The 18,496-nt window shown below is 37.3% G+C and overlaps 1 protein-coding gene and 1 pseudogene across 1 annotated transcript in view; both read right to left on the bottom strand.

The window, feature by feature from the left end:
- ZC3H12B (zinc finger CCCH-type containing 12B) overlaps positions 1-18,496 on the bottom strand; it is a 276,426-nt gene that overhangs the window by 103,315 nt on the left and 154,615 nt on the right. The window lies entirely within an intron of this gene.
- Positions 14,392-14,641, bottom strand: LOC115284057 (annotated as a pseudogene).

Below are 18,496 nucleotides of genomic sequence, written 5' to 3'. Positions count from 1 at the left end.
CATGATCAAGTGGGATTCATTCCTGGGTTACAGGGCTGCTTCAATATTCACAAATCCATCAGTGTGATATATCACAATAACAAAAGAAAGGATAAAAACCATATGATCCTGTCTATAGATGCAGAAAAAAACATTTGACAAAATATAGCATCGTTTCTTAATTAAAACCCTTGAGGAAGTCAGGATAGAAGGAACTTACTTAAACATCATAACAGACATTTATAAAAAGCCCACAGCTAATATCATCCTTAATGGGGGAAAAACTGAGAGCTTTGTTCCTGAGATCAGGAATATGATAGGCGTGTCCACTTTCACCACTGTTGTTGAACATAGTGCTGGAAGTCCTAGCATCAGCAATCAGAAAACAGAAGGAAATAAGACGCATCAGAATTGGCAAAGATGAAGTCAAACTTTCACTTATCTCAGATGTCATGATACTTCACTTGGAAAACCCTACAGACTCCACTGAAAGACTGCTAGAACTAATCCATGAATTCAGCAAAGTCGCAGGGTACAAAATCAATGTACAGAAATCAGTTGTCTTTATACACCAATAATGAAGCAACAGAAATAAAAATCAAGAAACTGATACCATTCAGAATTGCATGAAAAACCATAAAATACCTAGGAAAAAACCTAGCCAAGGATATAAAAGACTTGTATGATGAAAACTATAGGAAATTATAAAAGAAATTCAAGAAGACACAAAGAAACGGAAAAACATTCCATGCTCTTGGATAGGAAGAATAAACATTGTTAAAATGTCATTTTTACCCAAAGCAATCTACACATTCAGTGCAATCCCAGTCAAAATTGCACCAGCATTCTTCTCAAAGCTAGGATAAACTATCCCAAAATTCGTATGGAACCATGAAAGACCCCGAATAGCCAATGTAATTGTGAAGAAGAAAACCAAAACGGGACGCATCACAATCCCAGACTTTAGCCTCTACCACAAAGCTGTTATCACTAAGACTGTATGGTATTGGCACAAAAACAGACACATTGACCAATAGAGTAGAATAGAGAACCCAGAACTGGGCCCACAATGTATGGCCAATTAATCTTTGACAATGCAGGAAAGAGTATCCAAAGGAATAAAGACAGCTTCATCAGCAGGTGGTGGTGGGAGAACTGGACAGCAACATGCAGAAAAATGAATCTAGAACACTCTCTTCTACCATACACAAAAATAAACTCAAAATGGAGGAAGGACCTGCATTTGAGACAGGAAACCATCAAAACCTTCGAGGAGAAAGCAGGAAATAGCCTACATTACCTCAACCACAGCAATTTCCTACTCGACACATCCCCAGAGGCAAGGGAATCAAGAACAAAAATGAACTATTGGGACCTCATCAAGATAAAAAGCGTCCGTACTGCAAAGGAAACAATCAAGTAAACTAATAGGCATCCAACGGAATGGGAAAAGATAATTGCAAATGACATATCAGATAAAGGGCTAGTATCCAAAATCTGCAAGGAACTCACCAAACTCCATACCCGAAAAATGAATAATCCAGTGAAGAAATGGGCAAGAAGACATGAATAGACAGTTCTCCAAAGAAGTCATCCAGATGCCCAGCAGACACATGAAAGGATGCTCAGCGTCACTCATCATCAGGGAAATACAAATCAAAACCACAGTGAGATACCACCTCATGCCAGCCAGAGTGGCTAAAATGAACAAATTAGGAGATGACAAATGCTGGCGAGGATGTGGAGAAAATGGCACCCTTCTACAGTGTTGGTGGGAATGTAATCTTGTGCTGCCACTCTGGAAAACAGCATGGAAGCTCCTCAAAAAACTATCAATAGAACTCCCCTATGACCAAGCAATACCACTTCTGTGAATAAATCACCCAAAGGATACAGAAGTACTGATGCATAGAGGCACATGTACCCCAATGTTCATAGTAGCCCATTCAACAATAGCCAAATCATAGAAAAAGCCTAAATGTCCATCAACTGATGAAAGTTTCAAGAAGATGTGGTATGTGTGGTATATATGTATATATAATGGACTACTACTGGGCAATGAGAAAGAATGAAGTCTGGGCATTTGTAGCAATGTGGATGGACCTTGAGGGTGTCATATTAAGTGTAATAAGTCAGGCAGAGAAGGACAGATACCATATGTTTTCACTCATAGGTCTAACAGGAGAAATCTTAGAAATCCATGGGGAGGGGAATGGAGGAAAAGATTAGGGAGTGTGAGAGAGGCAAATCATGAGAGACTCCTGAATACTGAAAACGAACTGAAGGCTGAAGGGGGAGGGGGAGGGTGTGATGGTCATAGAGGAGGGCCCTTGTGGGGAAGAGCACTGGGTGTTATATGGAAACCAATTTGACAATGAACTATATATTAAAAAATTAAAAAATAAAAAGTAGACTAACAAGGAGAACTACAGGCCAATATCCTTGAAGAAAATAAATGCAGAGATTCTCATCAAGAAAGAGCAAATGGAATTCAACAAAATATTAAAAGAATTATATACCATGCTCATGTGGGTCTTATTCCTGTGCTGTGGGACTGGCTCAATATTTCCAAATCAAACAACGTGCTACTACACAGTATTAAAAGAAGAAAAGATAATAACCATATGATCCTGTCAATAGATGCAGAAAGAGCATTTCACAAAATACAGCATTCATTCTTGATAAACACTCTCAAAAAACTAGGGAAAGAGGGAGTATACCTCAACATGATAAGGCCATATGTGAAAGTCTCAAAGCTAAGATCATTTTCATTGGGGAAAAACTGAGATCATTTCTCCCATGATCAGGAAGAAGATAAGGAGGTACACTTTCATCATTACTACTTAACATAGTATTGTAAAGTGTAGCAACAATAAGACAATAAAGATAAATACAGCATATGCAAATCGCCAAGGAAGAAGTTAAAGTTTCACTTTGTGCAGATGGTATGATATTATATGTAGAAAACCCAAAAGATGCCCCCCAAAATTGCTAAAAGTAATATATGAATTTAGCAATATTTTAGGATATAAAATCAGCATGCAGAAATCTGTTGTATTTCTATACACCAATAACAAGCCATCAGAAAAAGAAATCAATGAATATATCCTATTTGCAATTGCACCAAAATCAATAAGGTATCTGTGAATAATCATAACTAAGGAGGTAAAAGATATGTGTTCTGACAACTCTAGAATGCTCATGAAAGAAATTGAGGAAGACACAAAAAATGGAACAGCATTCCATGCTTCCGGATTGGAACAACAAATATTGTTAAAATCTCTATACTTCACAAAGAACTGTATATATTTAATGCAACCACTGTCAAAATACCACCAGCATTTTAGCAGTGCTAGACCAAATAATCCTAAAGTTTGTATACAATCAAAACAGTCCCTGGATAGCCAAAGAATTTCTGAAAATGAAAAACCAAACTGGAAGCATTATGATTCTGGATCTCTTTTTTCTATTTTTTTAATGTTTTTTATTTATTTTTGATACAGAGAGAGACAGATCATGAGAGGGGGAGGGACAGAGAGAGAAGGAGACACAGAACTGGAAGCAGGCTCCAGGCTCTGAGCTAGCTGTCAGCACACAGCCTGACACGGGGCTCAAACCCACAAATATGAGATCTGACCTGAGCCGAAGCCGGAGGCTTAACCAACTGAGCCACCCAGGCGCCCCTGATTATGGATTTCAAGCTACATTACAAAGCTGTCATCATCAAGACAGTATGATCCTGGGACAAAAACAGACACATAGATCAATGGAACAGCAGAGTAAACCCAGAAATGGAACCACAACTATATGTCAACTCGTCTTCAACAAAGCAGGAAAGAATATCCAATGGAATAAAGGCAGTCTCCTCAACAAATGGACTTTGGAAAACTGGGCAGTGACATGAAGAAAAATAAAATTGGACCACCTTCATGCACCACACACAAAAATAAATTCAAAATGGATGAGACCTAAATTTGACACAGAAAACTATCAAAATCGTAGATGAGAACACAGACAACTATCGCTTTGACCTTGGTCATAGCAACTTCTTACTATGCATGTCATCGAAAGCAAGGGAAACAAAAGTAAATATTTGGACTTCATCAAGATAAAAATCTTCTGAACAATGAAGGAGACAATCAACAAAAGTAAAAGGCAGTCTATGATAGGAGTCGATGTTTGCAAATGACATATCGGATAAAGGTTTAGTATCCAAAATCTATAAATAACTTATCAGACTCAACACCACACCAATAACTTATCAAGCAAACAACCAAGTTAAAATTGGGAGAGAGAGAGAGAGAGTTAATATGGCAGAGTAGTAGGACTGGGATTTTCCTGTTCCCTCAAACAGCTGTATTGAGGTCTGGTCACTTGGAACAACCAGGAAATTGATCTGTGGAGCAGCAGAAAGATCGCCACAGTTGGAAGGAGACAGCTTGGCAAGATCAAGGTGTGTGTATGTGACTTGGTGGAGATAAAAGAGCACGCCCACAGAAGGGAGGGCGCCCTTTATGTGGAGAAACAAAAGGGGGAGAAAAAGAAGAGGTTTTGAAAGGGCAGCATTGAGTTAGCACAGGAGGATAACATCTCAGGACCATGGACAGGGGAACAAGAAGTACGGAGAATGCCAGATTTTTCTTTGAAAACAGCCTTTGGAGCTGAAACTCAGAGGTTTCAGAAATGTGCGACTTCCTCCATAGCGGAGCTGTGGTGCCTGCTTCTGGAGAGGGGGGAGCCTGCCCCAAAGTGCGTAGCACAGTATAGTGATCTCTGAAGTGTACTGGGAGAGAATATTCCCCTTCCCAGAATTCTATAAGAGGCTTATTGGCCTCCACCAAAGACAGAAAATCTTGTAGGTGCCAGTCAAAGGCCTTTTATCTACAGAGTGGAGAGTCTTACTCCAGAACAGGAGAGAGGAGCTGCCTCTTACCGGGTCCTTAAAGACGTTGATTTTCAAATCCCAGTCAAGTGCCAAGAAGGCACAGTAAAACTGTGAAGCACAGCAAGCTGACCACCCTCATTATTCTGCGAAGGCTGCCTGAATACTGTGAGTTGAGATACTTCGTCAGGGAAGAGAGATGCGTGATGCCATTTTGTCCCCAACACCAACATAGTGGGGCTTCAGAGAGCAGCACACCTGCAACAAACCCTGACGCTCTGTGCCTGGCAACTCCTTATTTACTAGACCAAGATTGAATGACCCAACTCAGCTGGCCTCTCCTCCAAACAAATATAATCACCAGCTCCATGCAAAAATAGAAAAAAATTTAAAATATTTTTCTCTTTCTTTCCTCAATCTTCTCTTTTTCCTTTTGCAATATGGCTTATAATTTTGAATTGTTCTTTGTCAATTCTTATTCTATATGTATATTTTCTTTCATCAGGATTTTTTTATTCTAATATTTCTCCATTTTTTCTCGTTTTATTCTTTATTTCCCTTTCTATTGCTCTGTAATTAGTCTTATAGTTTTTGGTTTTTTTCCTCCCCTTTCCTTTTTCTCTTTTTATTGAATCAGGCTTTCATCACCTTCAGCTGCCCCCCCCCCACGGTTATGTCAACAAAGAAAAGAAAACTTAAAGTTACAAACACTCCACCAATGCAAGCAAGGGGAAGCTCTTCAGAGGACTGAGCATTTGTATAAAGACACCTAAATGCAGTAACAGAGTGCATGCAGCATACGCCAGAAACACTGGAGTGCCAGGCCCTAGACCAGTGTATGAAGCCTTTTTAATATAGTTGTACTCTCAGGGGAAGGACACATATCAAGCGTCTAAAACATGAACAATACATTAACTAAAATTACAAGACCTCCTCAAAAGAAGGGTCAAGAAGAAATCAAAGCTAATATAAACAATATATCTCAATAAGAATTTAGAAAAACAGTCATAAGACTACTAGCTTGGCTTGAAAAAAGCATAGAAGACAACATAAAAATCCTTGCTTCAGAGATCAAAGACATTAGAACTAGTCATGATGAATTTTAAAATGCTATAAGTGCGATGCAAAATAAACTAGATACAGTGACAGAAGAATCAGGACTGAAGAATCAGAGGAGATAATAGGTGAAATATATGATGAAATTATGGAAAATAATGAAACTGAAGAAAAGAAGGAAGGGAAATTACAATATCATGAGGGGAGAGTTAGAGAACTAAGTGATTTCATGAAATGAAAAAATATCCATATCAGAGGAGTCCCAGAAGAAGAGTGGGAAAAGGTGGCAGAAGGTTTATTTGAACAAATTATAGCTGAGAACTTCCTTAATGATAGGAAGGAAACAGGCATCCAAGTCCAAGAGGCATGGGGAACTCCCTTCAAAATCAACAAAAAAATAGGTCAACACCATGATATATCATAGTGAAACTGGGAAAATACAAAGATAGAGAGAAAATCCTGAAAGCACTTAGGGACAAAACATCCTTAACCTACAAGAGTAGATACATAAGGTTAGTAGCAGACCTGTACCCTGAAAGTTGGCAGGCCAGAAGGGAATTGCATGAGATATACAATGTACTGATTAGGAAAAATATGCAGCCAAGAATCCTTTATCCAGCAAGACTCTGATTCAGAATAGAAAAAGAGATAAGGACTTTCCCAGACAAATAAAACTAAAGGAATTCATGACCACTAAACCAGCCCTGCAAGAGATTCTAAGGGGGACTCTGTGAATGGAAAGCAGCAACGACTACAAAGGACCAGAGAACATCATTGCAAACATGAAACCTACAGATAATACAATGGTATTAAATTCATACCTTTCAATAATCACTCTGAATGTAAATTGGATAACTGCCCTAATCAAAAGACATAGGGTATCAGAATGAATGAAAACAAACAAACAAACAAATCAAGATCGATTTATATGTTGCTTATAAAAGACTCGTATTAGATCTGAGGACACTTATAGATTGAAAATTAAGAGATGGAGAACCATCTATGATGCTAATGGACATCAAGAGAAAGATGTAATTGTCATACATATATCAGGCAAAGTAGATTTCAAAACACGGACTGTAACAAGAGATTAAGAAGGGCATTAGATCATAATTAAGTGATCTATCCATCAAGAAGATCTAACAATTGTAAATATTTATGTCCTCAACTTGATAGCATCTAATTATATAAATCAATTAGTAACAAACATAAAGAAACTCATTGATAATAATACCATAATTGTAGGAGAATTTAGTACCCCATTTACAGCAATGGAAAGATCAATTAAGCAGACAATCAACAAGGAAACAACTTTCAGAGATACACTGGACCAGATAGACTTAACTGATATATACAGAGTATTTCATCCTAAAGCAAAAGAATACACATTCTTTTCAAATACACATGAACATCCTCTAGAATAGACCTCATAATAGGTCACAAATCAGCCTTCAAAATGTATAAATATATTGAGATCATACCATGCATATTTTCAGATTACAATGCTATGAAACCTGAAATTAATCACAACAAACAAATGTGGGAAGCTATCAGTGGGATAACCAGGACTTTAGAGAAGAAACTTAAAAATAGATGGGAGCAAATAAAAATGAAAACACAACAATCCAAACCTTTGGGTGTGTAGCAAAGGCAGACCTAGGAGGAAAATATATTGCATCTGAGGCCTATCTCAAGAATCAAAAAAGGTCGGAAATACACAACCTAAACATACCTAAAGGAGATAGAAAAATACCATCAAGTAAAGCCCAAATCCAGCAGAAGAATGGAAATAATAAAGATTAGAGGAGAAATAAACAATATAGAATCTCAGTAAAAAGCAAATAAATAAATAAATAAATAAATAAATAAATAAATAAATAAATTAGAACAGATCAATGAAACTAAGAGCTGACTTTTTAAAAGAGTATATAGGGGTGCCTGGGTGGCTCAGTCGGTTAAGCCTCCGACTTTGGCTCAGGTCAGATCTCACGTTCGTGAGTTCCAGCCCTGCGTCAGGCTCTGTGCTGACAGCTCAGAGCCTGGAGCCTGCTTCCAGTTCTGTGTCTCCTTCTCACTCTGCCCATTCCCCTCTCATGCTCTGTCTCTTTCTGTATCAAAAAACAAATAAAAGATTTAAAAAAAAGAGTATATGAAATTTATACCCCTAGACTGATTTCTCAAAGAGAAAAAATAAAGGACCAAGTAGATAAAATCGCGTTAGCAAAGTGAGATCAGAACCAACATCACAGAAATACAAACCACCAGAAGAAAATACCATGAAAAAGTATATGCCAAGAAACTGGACAATCTGGAAGAAATGGACAAATTCCTAGACACTAAGAAACTACCAACACTCAAACAGGAAGAAATAGAAAATTTGGACAGGCCCTTAACCAGAAAATAAATTGAAATTGTTATCAACCCCCCCCCCCCAGCAAATAAGAGTCCTAAGTCAGATGGCTTCCTAGGGGAATTCTACCAGACATTTGAAGAGTTAATACCTATTCTCCTCAAACTATTCCAAAAATTAAAAATGTAAGGAAAGCTTCCAAACTCAAGCCAGCATCACCTTGTTTCCAAAACCATACAAAAACCACAATGAAAAGGAGAATTATAGGCCAATATCCCTGATGAGCCTGGATGAAAATATTCTCAACAAGATAACAGTAAATTGAATTCACTAGTACATTAGAAGAATTATTCAGCATGATCAAATAGGATTTATTCCTGGGCAATAAGCCTGTTTAAATACATACCAATCAACATGATACACCACATTAATAAAAGAAAGCATAAAAACCATATGATCTCAATAGATGCAGGAAAAACACTGGACAAATACAGCATCCTTTTTGTATAAAAACCCTCAAGAAAGTAGGGATAGAAGGAACATACCTCAACATCATAAAAGCCATATATGAAAGGCACACAGCTAATATCAGCCTCAATGGAACAAAGCTGAGAGCTTTCACAAAAGATAAGGAACATGACAAGAATGGTCACTCTCACTACTGTTGTTCAACATAATACTGAAAGTCCTAGCCTCAGCAGTAAGACAATGAAACGAAACAAAATGCATCCAAATTGGCACGGAAAAAGTCAAGCTTTCACTCTGCACAAATGGTATGATACTCTACATGGAAAACATGAAAGGTTCCACCACAAAACTGCTGATACATGAATTCTGCAAAGTTACAGGACATAAAATCAATGTGCAGAAATTGGTTGTATTTCTATATTCCAATAATGAAGCAGCAGAAAATATATCAAGGAAACAATCTCATTTATAACTGCACAAAAACAATAAGATAATTAAGAATAAGCCCAACCAAAAAGGTAAAAGATCTTTATGCTGAAAACTATATAAAATTTGTGAAATAAATTGAAGGAGACACAAAAATATGGGAAAATATTCCATGCTCATGGATTGGAAGAAGAAATATTGTTAAAATGTTGTTACCCAAAGCAATCTACACATTCAATGCAGTCCCTTTTATATAACAATCTAAAATTTTTATGGAACCACAAAAATCCCAAATAGCCAATGTAATATAGAAACAGAAAACCAAACCTGGAGGTATCACAATTCCAGACATTAAGCTGTATGACAAAGTTGTAATCATCAACACCATATGGTATTGACATAAAAACAGACACATAAGTTAATTGAATACAATAGAGAACTCAGTGGGAGCCTAGGTGGCTCAGTCGGTTATGTGGCTGATCAGGTCATGATCTCATGGTTCATGAGTTCAAGCTCATCAGGCTCTGTGCTGACAGCTCAGAGCCTAACTTCTGCTTCAGATTCTGTATCTCCCTCTCTTTCTGACCCTCCCCTGCTCACTCTCTCTCTCTCTCTCTCTCTCTCTCTCTCTCTCTCTCTCTCTCTCTCTCTCTCCCCTTCTCTTAAATTTAAAAAAAAGAGAATTCAAAATGGACCCACAAATATATGGCCAGCTAATCTCCATTGAGGGAGGAATGAGAATCCAATGGAAAAAAGATAATCTCATTATAAAATGGTGCTGGGAGGACTGGACAGTGACATGCAGAAGAATGAAATGATACCACTTTCTTACACCCTACACAAAAATAAATTCAAAATGGATGAAAGACCTAAGTGTGGGACAGGACACTATTAAAGCCCCACAGGAGAAATCTCTTTAGCCTAGGTATGTAACTTCTTAGCTTGGATCTGCAGGCAAGGTAATACAAGCAAAAATGAACTTTTGTCACCTCGTCAAGATAAAAAACTTATGCACAGTGAAGGGAACAAACAACAAAATTAAAAGGAAACAAAATGAATTGGAGAAGACATTTGCAAATGACATATCAGATAAAGGATTGGCATCCAAATCCATAAAGAATTTACCAAACTCAACACACGAAAAACAAAGAATACAGTCAATAAATGGACAGAAGACATGAACAGACACTTTTCCAAAGACATCCAGATGGGTAACATACACATGAAAAGATAGTCAACATCACTCATCATCAGGTAAATACAAATCAAAACCATAATGAGAAAACACCTCAGACCTTTCAGAATGGCTAAAATTAACAACTCAGGAAACAACAGATGTTAGTGAGTCTGCAGAGAAAGGGGAACCCTTTTGCACTGTTGGTGGGGATGCAAATTGGTGCAGCCACTCTGGAAAACAATATGGAGGTCCCCAAAAAATGAAAAACAGAGCTACCCTACAACCCAGCAATTGCACAACTAGGTGTTTATGCAAAGGGTACAAAAATGCTGATTCAAAGGGAAGCATACATCCCAATGCTAATTGCAGTTCTGTTAACAATAGCTAAACTATGGAAAGAGCCAAAATGGATAAGTAGCTGTTTTATATATCTATACATATCTATATGTATATTTATATCTATATAGCTGTATTTATATGTGTGTGTGTGTAGAATGCTAATCAGTGATGATAAAGAATGAAATCTTGCCATTTGCTACAAAATAGATGGAAATATAGGGCATTATGCAATGTGAAATAAACCAGTTAGAGAGAGAGATAGATATCATTAGATTTCACTCATATGTGCAACTTGAGAAAGCCAATATAATTGTATAGGGGAAGGGAAAATTTTATTTTATTTATTTATTTATTTTTTAAAAGTTTATTGTCACATTGGTTTCCATATAACACCCGGTGCTCTTCCCCACAAGTGCCCTCCTCCATCACCACCACCTCTTTTACCCCTCCCCCTCCCCCTTCAGCCCTCAGTTCGTTTTCAGTATTCAATAGTCTCTCAGGTTTTGCATCCCTCTCTCTCCCCAACTCTCTTTCCCTCTTCCCCTCCCCCATGGTCCCCCATTAGGTTTTTCCTGTTCTGTTAGACCTATGAGTGCAAATTTTGGTATCTGTCCTTCTCTACCTGACTTAATTCGCTTAGCATGACACCATTGAGGTCCATCCACTTTGCTACAAATGGCCAGATTTCATTCTTTCTCATTGCCATGTAATACTCCATTGTATATATGAACATTGGGGTACATGTGCCCCTATGCATCAGCACTTCTGTATCCTTTGAGTAAATCCCTAGCAGTGCTATTGCTGGGTCATAGGGGAGTTCTATCGATAGTTTTTTGAGGAACCTCCATACTATTTTCCAGAGCAGCTGCACCAGTTTACATTTCCACCAACAATGTAGGAGGGTGCCCATCTCTACACACCCTTGCCAGCATCTATAGTCCCTTGATTTGTTCATTTTAGCCACTCTGACTGGCGTGAGGTGATATCTCAGTGTGGTTTTGATTTGAATTTCCCTGATGATGAGTGACACTGAGCATCGTTTCATATGCCTGTCAGCCATCTCAATGTCCTCTTTGGAGAAGTGTCTGTTTATGTCTTTTGTCCATTTATTCACTGGGTTATTTGTTTTTTGGGTGTGGAGTTTGGTGAGTTCCTTGTAGATTTTGGATACTAGCCCTTTATCTGATATGTCATTTGCAACTACCTTTTCGCATTCTGTCTGGTGCCTATTAGTTTTCTTGATTGTTTCCTTTGCAGTGCAGAAGCTTTTTATCTTGATGAGGTCCCAAGTGTTCAGTTTTGCTTTCATTTCCCTTGTCTTTGAGGATGTGTTGAGTAGGAAATTGCTGCAGTTGAGGTCAAGGAGGTTGTTTCCTACTTTCTCCTCGAGGGTTTTGATGGTTTCCTGTCTCACATTCGGGTCCTTCAGCCATTTTGAGTTTATTTTTGTGTGTGGGGTAAGAAAGTGGTCTAGTTTCACTCTTCTGCATGTTGCTGTCCAGTTCTCTCAGCACCACCTGCTAAAGAGGCAGTCTTTTTTCCAACGGATACTCTTTCATGCTTTGTCAAAAATTAATTGGCCATATGTTTATGAGCCCAGTTCTGGGTTCTCTATTCTATTCCATTGGTCTATGTGTCTGTTTTTGTGCCAATACCATACTGTCTTGATGATGACAGCTTTGTAGTAGAGGTGAAAGTTTGGGATTGTGATGTCTCCCGTTTTAGTTTTCTTCTTCAATATAACTTTGGCTGTTCGGGGTCTTTTGTGGTCCCATACAAATTTGAGGATAGCTTGTTCTAGCTTTGAGAAGAACGCTGGTGCAATTTCGATGGGGATTGCATTGAATGTGTAGATTGCTTTGGGTAATAATGACATTTTCACAATGTTTATTCTTCTGATCCATGAACATGGAATGTTTTTCCATTTCTTAGTGTCTTCAATCTCTTTCATAAGTTTTCTGTAGTTTTCATCATATAGGTCTTTTACATCCTTGGTTAGGTTTTCTCCTAGGTATTTTATGGTTTTTCGTGCAATTGTGAATGGGATTAGTTTCTTGATTTAACTTTCCGCTGTTTCATTATTAGTGTATAGGAATGCAACCGATTTCTGTACATTCATTTTGTATCCTGCAACTTTACTGAATTCATTGATCAGTTCTAGAAGGCTTCTGGTGGAGTCGATTGGGTTTTCCATGTAGAGTATCATGTCATCTACGAAAAGTGAAAGGAATCTTTGAGGTTGTCTTCTTTCAGTAGTCTGTATTTTCTCCTTTCACTCTTGCAGATGAGAGTAATATCCTTCTCAGTAAGATAGATGGGGCAGTCGAAGTTTACAGAGCTCCCTTCCTCTCCGTCATCTTGGCTCCTCCCTCGAAAATTTTAGATAAAAACAGAGAGGATGCAAGCTATAAGTGACTCATAAATCCAGAAAACAAACTGAGGGTGGCTGGAGGGGGAATGGATTGGGGGGATGTGTAAAATGGGTAATGGGAATTAATGAGATAAGCACTGGGTGTCATATGAAAGAGATGTACCACTGGGTTGTTCTCCTGAAGTCAAGACTACACTATGTTAACTAACTTGTTTTTAAATAAAAATAAATAAATAAATAAATAAATAATTGAAATTTAAAAAGAAGAAAAATTTGGCACTTATGTTTTCTCATATAAGGATAATTACTTTCATGTTTCGGTTAACTATCACTATAATTTTGTTGTTTCCTTGGCAAGTATGTTTAGAGTTCTAGAAAAATGACTAACATTACCTTTGGAATTAAGCCATTTATACTGAGAACTGCCTTGAAATACTTACCTACTATAAAGTCCAACTTGATTAAAGTTACTGGGGTGGTATTACCTGAGATAAATTGGTATTAGATACAGATTCACATCCAGAATAAGTGAGCTGAAGGATAAAACTATTACCCTTCTCTCTATTTACTGTACTTTGGGTTAGAGCATCTTCCCAAGGAATCAGTGTTCTTAGTTTGGGAATACAAAGACCCTGGAATTTTCTTTCAGGAGAACAATTCAGAAACAATAAACTCATCTAAGCAAATTGCCTTCCAATTGTTCAATTGCCATAGTTTTGAAATATAGTAATTAGATGAAAAAGGAAGAGTATGTATTGAAATACATGTAACACTTTACTTCAGTCAACATCATTAAAAACTTTAAAAGAAACTATGAATTCACGTCAATTTATAAGATTCATGAAAACATCTGTGGCATTGTTTTCTAAATTAACAAAATTTGAGAGATGAGTGACTATGTAAAGACACGATTCAGTTTCCTTAGGAGATACCGGACCATTTTCTCCAGCTTCCTTTTAAACAAGCACCAGATGGGGTTAGATTACATGACCTTTGAGGTCCCTCTTTGTTCTGAGATTTTATAACTCTCTGAGTTAATAGTTGTGGAGTTGTCCATCCTTAAAACCATACCTTCACTCTTAGTTCTATGTACACACATCAATCACATGCACTCACACTTTCATTCCTTAGCAAGTTTTATTAACAGCTTACATTGTTTAGTGCTTTTTTTGTGCAGAAACAAAATTTATTGAAAAATTGACACCCAATTAGATTACTGTTGTGTGCCTTACAAAATTAAATATAATTACATTATCTTTGTAGATTAACTGGGATTACTGAACTAATAAGGGTTTCCGTGATATAAGACAAAATTCAGGAAGATGTAACACTAGTATGGATCATTAGTGTTGCTTTCTTCTAAATGGAAAGCCTTCTGTGAGTCTGGCCTTTCCTCCTCTTGGCTGGCACAATATCAATAAACAACCTATACAAAAAAACCACCATTTTGTCATGCCTAAAAACCGTGGTAATCTTGTAACAACCTGGATATTTTTCATCCATAAAATAGGAATCTGGGCTTTGAGCTAGCTATTTCTTTTAATTTTTTTCCTCTTTGTAGGATGAGTGTAGTAAATTTCTAGCCAAAGGCATTTCATTCTTTTGTAAGCCCAGCCAGTCCTTAATTCTTTTTAATTTACCAAATATTTTTACATATGCCACCTTAGTCTACCATAGCAATGTTATAGGAGAGAAGGGGATAACATCATCTCTGTTTGACAAATGAAGAAACAGATTAAGAGACAGGTTACTCATTCCTTTTTTCTCTAATTAGACAATCTACAAGACCTACCTTAAGTATTATCTTTCATGAGGAAAACATGGACTGATTAAGATAAAATTTGAATTCAGAACACTTTTATCTGAATTCCTATTGCACTTAAAATATGTTCTATGCGTTTTTTACTACTAAAGTGTTATTTTCTTTGTCTTTTCCACTGTGTTGTATAAAGAAATTCAGAGTGAGTTATGATGGTGGAGGACTAGGGAGAGCCTAAGCTTGTCTCATTCCTTGAACAAAGGTAGATAGTTATCAAATCATTATGAACGTCAAAGAAACCAACTGGAGGTTTGAATGAACAAAAACTGCAAGACTACTACATGTCTTGGTACCATCATTTGGAAGGTAGGAGGTGCTGTGAGTTTAAGTGGGGAGGTACTTCTCTGGGCCCAGCTTACTTGGGCTATCGCGAAGTAGCTTAAGCAGTGGAGCACAAAATTTGAACTTTCAGCAGCCCACTACCATGGGGGAATTACCTGGCTTAAAAGTGCTCAAATGGTGAAGTGGGGTAAAATCCCAGGTAACAGCATAGTTCAACAGTCCATTGGGTAAGAATAAAGACTGTGCTGGTGTGTTCTGCTGTTTCCAGGCATGAGAGGGGACTCCTGGCTGAGGACTACAAGCAGTGGTACTGGTTTTCTGCTCTGTTTCGACATAAACTCTGAACAACTGCACAGTTGTGTCACTCCCTCCTCACTCAGTGCAAATGGTACAGCAAAAAACCTGGTGAATCCCTCTCCCAGATACCAGAGGAGCAGCGTGGATCCTCACCCCTGGAAACCCTAAAATTTGGAATTTTGAAACGAAGTCATGCTCCTGAGATAAAAAGCCAGGACACAGGCCGGGTGAATATTGGGCTCTGAGGGAAATCAGGGACACAAGAGGAGTGATTAATTGCTCTTCTCTGAGAGTTCCCTGAAGAATATGGGGTGCAAACACTCAGCTCAAGAGCTATAAAATAGGGCAAAGCCTTCAAAGCTGAAAGCCTTCAGGGAGCAAAACAGTGCCAACTAGTGGAAGCTGGAGCTAATTAAACCAAGCCCCGCCCCGCCTGCACCCTGGAAGCACATTTGCGCATAAACAAGTCAGTCTGAGAATCAGCAGAGAAGAGTCCTCTTTCCCCCCAGAACCAGCACAAACAATTCCCTTGCACCAAGTCTATGGAGCATAGGGTTGCAAAGCTTTAGCTGTAAAGGAAATAGGATCTAACTTCTGTTTTACTTTTATTCTTTTTTTTTTCATTTATTTTCCTATTTTTCAATTTCTTTTTGTTTTACTTTTTACTATTATATATATATAATACATATATTATATATATATATTCTTTTCTTTTTTCTTTTGTTGTTTTTGTTTCTTTGTATTTTTTATTTTATTTTATTTTATTTTATTTTATTTTATTTTATTTTATTTTATTTTATTGTTGGATCTAGATTCTTTTAACAAGCAGACCTGGGGTGCCTGGGTGGCTCAGTCAGTTGAGCATCCGGCTTCAACTCAGGTCATGATCTCACAGTTCGTGGGTTCGAGCCCCGCATTGGGCTCTGTGCTGACAGCTCAGAGCCTGGAGCCTGGTTCAGATTCTGTGTGTGTGTCTCTCTCTTACCCTCCCCTGCTCACACTATCTATGTCTCTCTCAAAAAAAAAAAAAGCAGACCAAAACACACCAAGAATCTGGATTTTTGGTTTTCTGGTTTGTTTGTTTGTTGTTTTTTGTTTTTTCTTTATTTCTGTTTTTATATTTGTGTTTCTTTTTCTTTTCATTTCTATTCTTTCTTTGCTCTTTTCTTTTCTGTACAAAATGATGAGATGGAGAAACTCACACCAAAAGAGAGAACAGACAATAAATCTCGGCCAGGGATTTAATCAGCACAGATATAAGTAAGGTGTCTGAAATAGAATTTAAAACCAAAATTATAAGAATACTAGCTGTGGCTGAAAAAAATAGAAGACACCAGAGAATTCCTTTCTGCAGAGAGAAAAGAACTACATTCTAGTCAGGGCAAAACTAAATATGCTCTAACAGAGGTGCAATCTTGAATGGATGCTATGATGGAGAAGATGGATAAGTCAGAGTAGGGATTCTGTGACATAGAAGATAAAATTATGGAAAATAATGAAGCTGAAAATATGAGGAATACAAAGGCCAGAGATCATGATTTCAGACTTAGTGAACTCAATGACTTATTTAAGAAGAATAACATTTGGATTATATGAATCTTAGAAGATGAAGAGAGAGAAAATTATAGCTGAAAACTTCCTTAATCTGGAGAGGAGTCACAGACATCAAAATCCAAGAAGCACAGAGAACTTCCATTAAATTCAACAAAAGCTGACAATCAACAAGACATATCACAGTCAAATTCTCAAACCACACATATAGGGAAAGGATCATGAAAGCAGCTATGACAGAAGTCTTTAACCTATAAGGGAGGACAAATCAGATTCACATTAGATCTGTTCATAAAACTTAGCAACCAAAAATGAGTGGTAGGATATATTCAACATACTAAATGGGAAAAATACTCAGGCAAGAATCCTTTATCCAGCAAGGTTATTATTTATGTTAAAAGGAGAGATAATGAGTTTCCCACACAAATAAAAACTACAGGAGTTTGTGACCACTAAACCAGCCTTGCAAGTAATGTTACAGGGGAGTTTTGAGTGCAGAAAACAAAACAAAACAAAAACAAAAACAAAACAAAGCCAAAAGGACCAAAAGTAACACAGACTAAAATGGACCCGAGGACTTCACCACAAACACAACATCTACAGATAACACAACGACAAAAATTCGTATCTTTCAATAATCACTCCCAATGTAAATGGAATAAATGCTCCAATCAAAGACATAGGGTATCAGAATGGTTAAAAAAATGTATATGCTGACTATAAGAGGCTCATTTTAGACCTAACCCCCCCTGCAGATTTAAAGTGAGGGAATGTAGAACCATCTATCATGCTATGGACATCAAAAGAAAGCCAGAGTAGCCATGCTAATATCAGACAAACCAGACCTTAAAACAACACTGTAACAAGGGATGAAGAACGGCATTATATCATAGTTAAAGGATCTATACATTAAGAAGATCTAGCAATTATAAATATTTATGCCCCAAACTTAAAACCTAAATATATAAATCAATAACAAACATAACAAAGCTGATCGATAATAATACCATTATTGTAGGAGACTTTAATATTCCACTTACAGCAATGCACACATCATCTAAGCAGCAAATCAATAAGGAAAAAAATGGCTTTTAATGCACTGGACCAGATGGACATAAGAGGTAAATTCGGAACATTTTATCCCAAACCAGCAGAATGTACATCCTTCTCCACTCCACATGGAGCATTCTCCAGAATAGACCACATACTGTGGCACAAATTATCATTCAAAAAGTAAAAAAATATCAAAGTCATACACTGCATATTTTTGGATCATAATGCTGTTATACTCGTAGTCAACCACAAGAAAAAAATGTAAAGCCCTCAAATACATGGAGGTTATAGAACATCCTACTAGGAATGAATGGGTTAACCAGGAAATTAAAGAAAAAGTTTAAAAAAATTTATGGAAGCTAATGAAAATTAAAATGGACGAGATTTTGGACGACAGTCCAAACCCTTTGGGATACAACAAAGGCAGCCCTGGGAAGAAAGTATAC

Source organism: Suricata suricatta, chromosome X (genome assembly GCF_006229205.1).
Source record: "Suricata suricatta isolate VVHF042 chromosome X, meerkat_22Aug2017_6uvM2_HiC, whole genome shotgun sequence".
Lineage (NCBI taxonomy): Eukaryota > Metazoa > Chordata > Mammalia > Carnivora > Herpestidae > Suricata > Suricata suricatta.
The sequence above is the reverse complement of the archived record's forward strand: the minus strand, read 5'-3'. Positions and strand labels throughout refer to the sequence as shown.